At 28.6% G+C, this 8,646-nt stretch overlaps 1 long non-coding RNA gene across 1 annotated transcript; it reads left to right on the top strand.

The window, feature by feature from the left end:
• The first annotated feature begins 6,237 nt into the window (after window positions 1-6,237).
• Window positions 6,238-7,092, top strand: LOC149140415 (uncharacterized). Its single transcript, XR_016264636.1, has 2 exons — window positions 6,238-6,589; window positions 6,662-7,092. It is a non-coding gene; the product is annotated as an uncharacterized LOC149140415 (long non-coding RNA).
• Window positions 7,093-8,646: the final 1,554 nt, after the last annotated feature.

Raw genomic sequence — 8,646 nt, forward strand, 5'->3', positions numbered from 1 at the left:
TATGCACATGTGGTTTTTCATACTCTTTCACATGCAATTCTGCTAATATCACAAAAGTAAAAGATCATGGTTAATTACAGTAGCTGAGAGAATCCAAATCATGAAATGACCTTATCAACATACTTCATCCCAAAGTCACCTTCTTATTATATATCAGAGCAATAGAATATTTGAAATTCTTAGTCTAAAACTTCTTTTATTTTTCAATATGGATGGAAAAGCTTGAATTGGAAGAAAAATAAATCAAAGTTGAGATGAGAGGTAACTAGATAAGATAGCCTACCATCTTTCTAGTTGCAATTCCCATGGGACAAGCCGATGAATACTCAAAATTGGTCCTATGAAGTAGCACTTGTTGTCTCCATTAACCCTAATGCCCTTGATCACATTGATTGTTGCATTACAAGTTGGATGGGAAGTTAGAATATTAGACATGGTTATCCAAGCCCTGATAACCAAACTGTCCTAAAGAACAACCATTGAACTCGATGCTTTATGGGCCAAAAAAATAAGATCAAAATACTTAGTGTTTAAGGAGTCCAAATCTTCAAAGATCTATTGAAATTGTCAATTATCTAAAATAAAACTACAAAAAACATTAAATCAATATCTGAATTCACTTTTTGGAAGGTAAAGATGTTAATTTTGGATAAGCATTGGAATGACAACCTCCTATTAAATATTGTGAAGGATAGAACAATACATGTACAAAAATGGAAAAGATAGGATGGATCAACATCATTGCATATTAAGAGGAGAATCGAGATCCATATGATCCATACCTATCCTTGAAAAAGTTTTTCATTTGGCCCATCAAAATTGATGAAAAAAGGATTAATGCTATCTTGTCCTAGAGAAGAAATCTACAAAAGGAACGAAAGGGTAGTTTATGTTAAAACAAGGAAGGAAATGTTGCTTACTACGTCAAAGAAGGATATATGCTATGATACGCACTGAGACATTCCCCAAAAATAGAAACCTCATATCTACCCATTCCAACGTTTAAGAGACTCATCTACCAAATGTTCCCAAACTGCCAAGTACGTCACAAGGGATGTGGAGACTTGCTGCAGATTTCAGGATTGTTTCAAGCATGTACGTTCAATTTTGACAATATACATCAATGGTTGGGAAATATGATTATTTTTTGCATCCATTTTATTTTCTATTGTACCACATATGAATATCAATCTATATATTTTGCAACTAAAGGTATGCTCTTTGACTTGGGCTTGTGGTGATTTAAGTATTGTATTTTTAGTAACAACATTATGATAAGGAAATCGTCCATGTAAATAAACCAAACAATTCAACATCTCCAAGGTCTATGGATCTTGTTCTTCTACAATACATGTTTAATATTGAATTCCTTGTAACATAATAATCATAAATAAGAGATTTGAATAAGAAAAATTGGTATAAAATGTTCATCTCATAACCTCTTCATGGACCTTATTACAAATTGAAAATAGTTACAGTTTCCTAAAGCTAATTTGCATTTTTCTCATCTCCAAGTGCTAATAATGGGATGCCACACAACCTTTTTCTCAAATGTTTGAGCTTTTTCAAAACTAGTTAAATTTAAAGACTTGCATACACTACTATGTATAAATTATAGACTATCATATTTACAAGCATATATGAATGTTTACACTAACCTCTAGATTTTTTTATATTTATTTGTGTGTGTGGGGGTGGGTGGTCCTCAACCAACCATCCATTGAAAAGATTAGGGTCATGATCTAGGCATCCTGGGGTCCATCCCTCTATCCTAGAAACCAGTGCAACAACTAATGCAACAAAGGATATATGGTTTTCCTACCAAAAGAAAATAGACTGGTTTTGTTTTCCAGGAGCCATCTTTGAGAATTCTAATGGAATTTAAAGAAGCAAGAATGATGTGTATATATATGATAGCTTAAAAGATGTGGAAAATAATATAATGGGGAATTGGTTTTTGAGAGACATCTTAGAAAATTCCAGTGGAATTTACAAGAACAAGAATATTGTGTATTTATGTTATAGCTTATTGGATGTGAGAAATAGTAGAGGGGATTGTTTTTTGAAAGCCATTTTAGAGAATTCTAGTAGAAATTACACAAACAAAAATAATGTGTATTTACATAATAACTTGTAAAGTCTTTAGAGTACCATTGAATTTTCAAAAATATTAAGAATAACATCATTAACAATAGACTTGATTAATGACTGAAACATCCAAAATAAATTTCATTTATAAACCTTCCTTCCTCGATTAAAAAAACTTCAACCACAAAAACTTAAATACTACAAATTTAATAATATCTCTTCTAAAATCATAATCATACTTGTATTAAAAATTTCTTTCAAATCCATAATATAAAATTCAGTAATAAGCCATCTTTAAATTATAAACATCCACATTTACCCATCATCCTTTAACCATCCACATTTAACAATCATCCTCTACCTTTTGCGAATATCATATAATGCCATAAATTATTTACATCCCCACTTTATAATGATGCAACAAATTATTTACCTCATTTGGATGAAAATAGTATTTTGTAATGAATCTATTCATATTGTGTATTAGTTTTTCCTTCTTTTAAAAGTAATTTGAAGTTGTATGATATATTTTAGGTAAGAGGGAAATGCATTAATAAAATTTAATGAAATGCCACGTATTTCTTAAAGTGAATGAAATTGCGAAGGATTGCGTGAAGCATGCATATAATAATATAATAGCTCTCTAATAATAATAATATTATATTATAATAATATAATATTATAATTGCGAAGGTCTTGTGTTTAAGGGTGAAGATTTATTTAATTAAATTTTAATGTATTACATGTTTTTTATTATATATGGAAAAATATTTTTAAAAATCATATTATTTAATTCTTATTAATATAAATCTAATATATTTTGTTAATTTAAATTTTTTTACTAAATAATGTAGGTATTTATTTTTTCATTAACATTTTTTTTATTTTTTATTAATTTTAAGTTTTATTTTTTATACTTATTAATATAAAAACTTTTTATCTCACATATATTCCTTAATATATTATGTCATTTTTCTCTCAATATATATCTCTTAATATATTTTGTCATTTTTTTCACAACATATATCCTCTAATATATTATGTCATTTTTTCTCAATGTATATCCCTTAATATAAATCCACCCACTAATATAATATTTCCCCTCAATAAAATCTGGTCTCAATAAACGTTAACCACCACTATCATCATCATAATATCATCTCAAATTCAAACTTTAAAATAAAACAATAATACTAATCTAATTAACAACTATATTAATTAAATAAAAAATTCTGAAATCAAAAGTAGTTAGAAGTTGTTTATCTTTCTAAACGATGCTTTCTTTTTCATTTTAAAGTCAAACCTCACTTTGCAACTTCTTCCATTTCTTAACTACATTTTATATATATATATATTTTTTTATAAATATAATACATATATCCAAACAAACCAATCAGCATCACAATATTTTCCATATGTATCTAAACATCACAATATTCTCCATATATATAAATAACATATTAGCATCATCACAAATAAAAAATAAGGTAAAATATGTATATTGATAGACATATATCTACTATTTTCGTTCCTTTATGTCTCCATACTGCTCACATAACCTATAACGATCTTAACGTATATAATTCTTGATTAATTATATTTTAATTAATAATTAATAATAGTATTAATTATTATAATTATATTTGGTTTATTAAATTTTAAATTAATTTTTATTTATTTATTATTATTTTTAATTTTTATAGATGAATTAATTACAATAATTTTATTATAAATATTTAAAAAATAAAATTTAATATTTTTATGATGAAAATAATCATTATTAACATCTATTAAAATTAATGAGAAGATTTTTCGGCCGAGATCACATTAAAATAAATAAATAAATAAAATAAAATTCAAATGCTCCTAATTTATATAACAATAATTTTGATAATAATTAACATATAATTTAGATAACTTGTCGTGACGATGAACCGCACTAGCTGGTTCGAAACGCGTAGACAAATGATTTATCTTGTGATTTTTGCCGAAGATCTTCTCTTAAACTTGATATGGATCACAGAAGCCTCAATTCAACAATAATCGTAACTTTAATAATTTTAACCATTTCTTTGTCAAAATAGTTGTTTCCTAGTCAAATATAGCCGTTGGAATTTCTGTTCTCCCTATTTAAACTGTTCAACTTGTCTTGACGATGAACCACACTTGTTGGTTCCAAACGCGTCGACAAAAATATTATAATGTGATCTCGGCGGAAAAATGTTCTCATTAAACTTATGGATCACAGAAGCTTAAATTCAACAATCTATTCAAATTATAATTAATTTATTAGATTTAAAAAAGGTAAATATTATTTATTTATTTATAATTTTTTTTTAAGATTATTTTTATATTTAAAAATAGTAAAAAATATATTGTGAAATCTCTGATTTTGATGACTTAGAATATTATAAAGTCATTATTGTAATCTAAGTGTAATCAAATTATTTTAGTAAAAAGTATTTTTTGCTTTTGACTTTCTTAATATCACAAAAATAATAAATTTTAATATAGTATGGCGTTTTGCTAATGATTCCATGTCCATTCTCACTATGTAATTATGTCCATTCTCACTGTGTAATTTTTTTTAAGATTATTTTTATATTTAAAAATAGTAAAAAATATATTGTGAAATCTCTGATTTTGATGACTTAGAATATTATAAAGTCATTATTGTAATCTAAGTGTAATCAAATTATTTTAGTAAAAAGTATTTTTTGCTTTTGACTTTTTTAATATCACAAAAATAATAAATTTTAATATAGTATGGCGTTTTGTTAATGATTCCATGTCCATTCTCACTATGTAATTTATTGAAATGGATTTATATTTTAATAAAATTTATTTATTATAATATTGTAATTTCCATTTTTTAAAATTAAATTATTTTAAACTTTTTCAAAAAAAAATAATTTTAACATACAATTTATATAAATTTATTTTAATTTTTATAATTTTTTTAAATTAATATTATTTTAAATTTATTTTAATACTTTTTCAATAAATTCTAGGTAAAATACATAATAAATATGATGATAATAAGTATGTATTTCAAAAAATATATATGTTTTATACTTTGATTATTTTTAATTCATATTTTTGTATTTCACAAATAATATATGGTTTTATATTCAATGTTTTATATTTTAATATGGCTTTATATTTTAATTATTTTAAAGATGATTTTGTTATTAGATTTATAAAAATTTGTTGGAATAATTTATTATTATATTTTATATATATTGTTTATGTAAAATATATATTTATTATAATAATAAAATAAATGATGGTCTAGGTTATATATATATATATATATATATATATATATATAATTAATTTTATTAAAATTTATTGGAATTGTATTTTGAGTTATTGAATTTATATAATTTAGATATATATATATATATATATATATATATTTTTAAATTGAATGTATTTATATATTTTAAAACACCATTTTATTGTAGTTTATGCACACATAAATAAATTAAACTTATTTTTATGTTCTTCAATTTTAGGACTCAAAAGATTTAGATGTAATGGTAAAAAACATGGAGTTTTTCATATGACATAAGTGGAGCCCAACCCATGTACTTTGGAAGAGGTAATGGTTCAAGGTGTGGTTGCATTCAAAAAGATTATATTAAATGGTATCATGACGTAGTGGAGCCCAAACCATGTACTTGGAACGAGGTAATAGTTGAATGTGCGGTTGTGTCCAAAGAAATTATATTAAATTACATCATGATATAGTGGAGCCTAATCCATGTACTTGGGAGGAGGTAATAGTTGAAGATGTAGTTGATGATGTCCAAAACAATTATATTAAGTGGTATCATGAAAATAATATATACCACTAATGAGAATATGCCACTTGTTCCATTTACACAAGCACAAAATCTAATAAATAATATACACTGCCCCTGCATGAATAAAACTTTTTTTTTTTCAAATGGGAGGGGCTAGTTCCCAGAAGCAGCATTTATGGACCCTCTTTTTGTACATATATACGTGTCAGACAAGTTGACATCAGTCACATCTTATTACATTCACATTACAACCACATTGAAACTTATATATGCTGTTGTGCAGCCATACAAATGAAGTTCGCTGGTGAAATGCGTGACAGCCCACTACCCGAACCATTGATCCATGCACTCGTGTGCAGACATGAATAAAACTTTATCGATTGCTGTAGGAATCAAATAAATTCACATGACACCTAACTATATAATATATGCTGATGCCGATTCCCGAACTATACAAGATATGATGCTGCCGAGAGTTAAGAGCCGGAGTTAGACATTGAAAAACCAACATGTTTACAATCGTGCCAACTCAACATTACCTAAATCCAGAGCCTGAGGTCACTAAATCCTTTGATCAGTGTCCTCCCCTTCCCTATTTAACTGCCCTCTCTCTGCAGGTTCACCCGCCGCGCTGGGATGGAATTTGAGGGGGCAAATTGCCCGTCATGGGCTGATTTGCTCGTGAAATACAGGTAATTTTTTCCTGAAACCGTGAAGATCTTTTGTTAAAACGATCTAAACGAATACTTTAACTGGTGTTTCAGATTTGAATTTCCTGCCCTGCCGGCCGGCGGTGCGCTCTCATACTCTTCTAATAAAATTAAAGCGGAACCTGTTCTTGGTTTCGCAATGGATCGTTCCTGAAGAATTCCACCTGTGGGGCTGCTGCTGCTCTCGCTGCACTTCTATCACTAGGTGCAGGCGTTACACTGGCTAAGCTTCACTTGGCTTCCTTGTTTTTGCTCCCTTTCTATATAATACATTTTATTGTCTTAATACATTTTATTGTCTTGAAATAATCTTATGTGTGTGCCACTGGGCCCATATGGGATGAATTTATAAGTTTTAATGGCAGGCAAGAACTTATATTACCTGCACTATATTGTCTGGAAATAATCTTGTGCGTGTGCCAGTGGGTCCATATTGGATGAATTTATAAAGTTTTAATGGCCGGCAAGGACTTATATTACCTGCACTATTAGATATCTGTTCCATAAGTTTAGTTTGGTGTGCTTTTATCAGGTTAGGTATGTATTTTTGAGGTTGATAGATCTTCATGGTTATAAATTATTAGGTTTAGTTTAAATTTTTGGTGTTTGGAATTAATTTGTAAGAGTTTTATTGGTGTACTCACTGAATCATTATACTTGGTATAAATGATAATGTGCAATTTGAATAGCATGCTGCAATTTTTGTACTTTACTGGATCATCATATTTAATTTCTAAATTGCATTAGATGAAAGAAGAGATATCTCAAATTTGTTTTAAAAAACAGTAATTTTTCTATAGTTTTTTTCAATTCTTCTACAGTTTTCATAGATTAAAATTAAGACCACAACTTGTTTTCTTGGGAAGTAAGTAAAGAGTTTAACAGCAAAGGCTTCTGACAGGGGTGAAAGCTTACCTTTTATTTAGCAGGGAAAGCTTGTCCTTTACCTAGCTAGATTGACAGGGGTGAAAGCTTACCCCTTACTTAACAGGGAAAGCTTACCCTTTACCTAGAGGGATTGGCAGGAGTGAAATCTTACCCCTTACCTAGCTGAATCTTTTTTTCTTATATTGGCAAAAGTAAGCTTGCAATTGCATTAGCTGATAACAATGAATAAAGATAAAGTGATGAATAAGTCTACATTAACCTATAACATCCAAAATAGCTATCCCAGCCAACAATAGCTATCCACTATCTCCAATAATAATTTGAAAATAGCTATCCCAGGGAACCATAGCTATCCACTATCTCCAATAATAGTTTGAAAATAATCAATATTAATGATTATCCCCCTACTGACTTGAAAACTAAATTATTATAAATTTTCTCCTATCTTTAAAAAATTAAAATTGTACGATCTGATCCGCAGAAAAAGATATAAAAACCCCACTGGATATTTGAGTTATTGATCATAAATACCATGAAATTCAATTTATATGAAAATCCAGCTGCTACTGCAACTGTAACCAAATACCTAATTAAACCTCGTTGAATTTATATGAAAATCCGGCTGCTGCTGCAACTCTAACCTGGCAAAACCATCGTTGAATTTATATGAAAATCCAGCTGCTGCAACTCTAACCTGGCAAAACCATTGTTGAATTTATATGAAAATCCAGCTGCTGCTGCAACTCTAACCTGGCAAAACCCTCGTTGAATTTATATGAAAATCCAGCTGGTGTAACAGCTGGTGTAACATCTTTGATAGATCATGTTAATGGGGATGGCCTCATTAGCAGTCCTCATCTTCTCGGATGGCTAAGCAGAATCATGCACTTTCGAAACTCTATGAAGCAGTTTTCAATCCAGCATATCCCTCGTTCCAGGAATGTCCAGGCTGACCTTCTCTCCAAGGAAGGCCTTGCGATGGAGCCGGGATCTTGGTCATTGAGAGTTCTTCATGATGGATCTTCCTTTCTTATTCAGGATTTCAGTATCAAGGGAATGTGATTTCTTTCAATTTTCGGCTTATGCAGCTCTTATATAGATCTTCAGCATCACGGGATTGTGACTTCTTTCAATCTGGTTTATATGACTTG

This window comes from Pinus tabuliformis, chromosome X (genome assembly GCF_031772625.1).
Source record: "Pinus tabuliformis cultivar Carrire ecotype Pingquan chromosome X, CPIR1, whole genome shotgun sequence".
Taxonomy (NCBI): Eukaryota; Viridiplantae; Streptophyta; class Pinopsida; order Pinales; family Pinaceae; genus Pinus; species Pinus tabuliformis.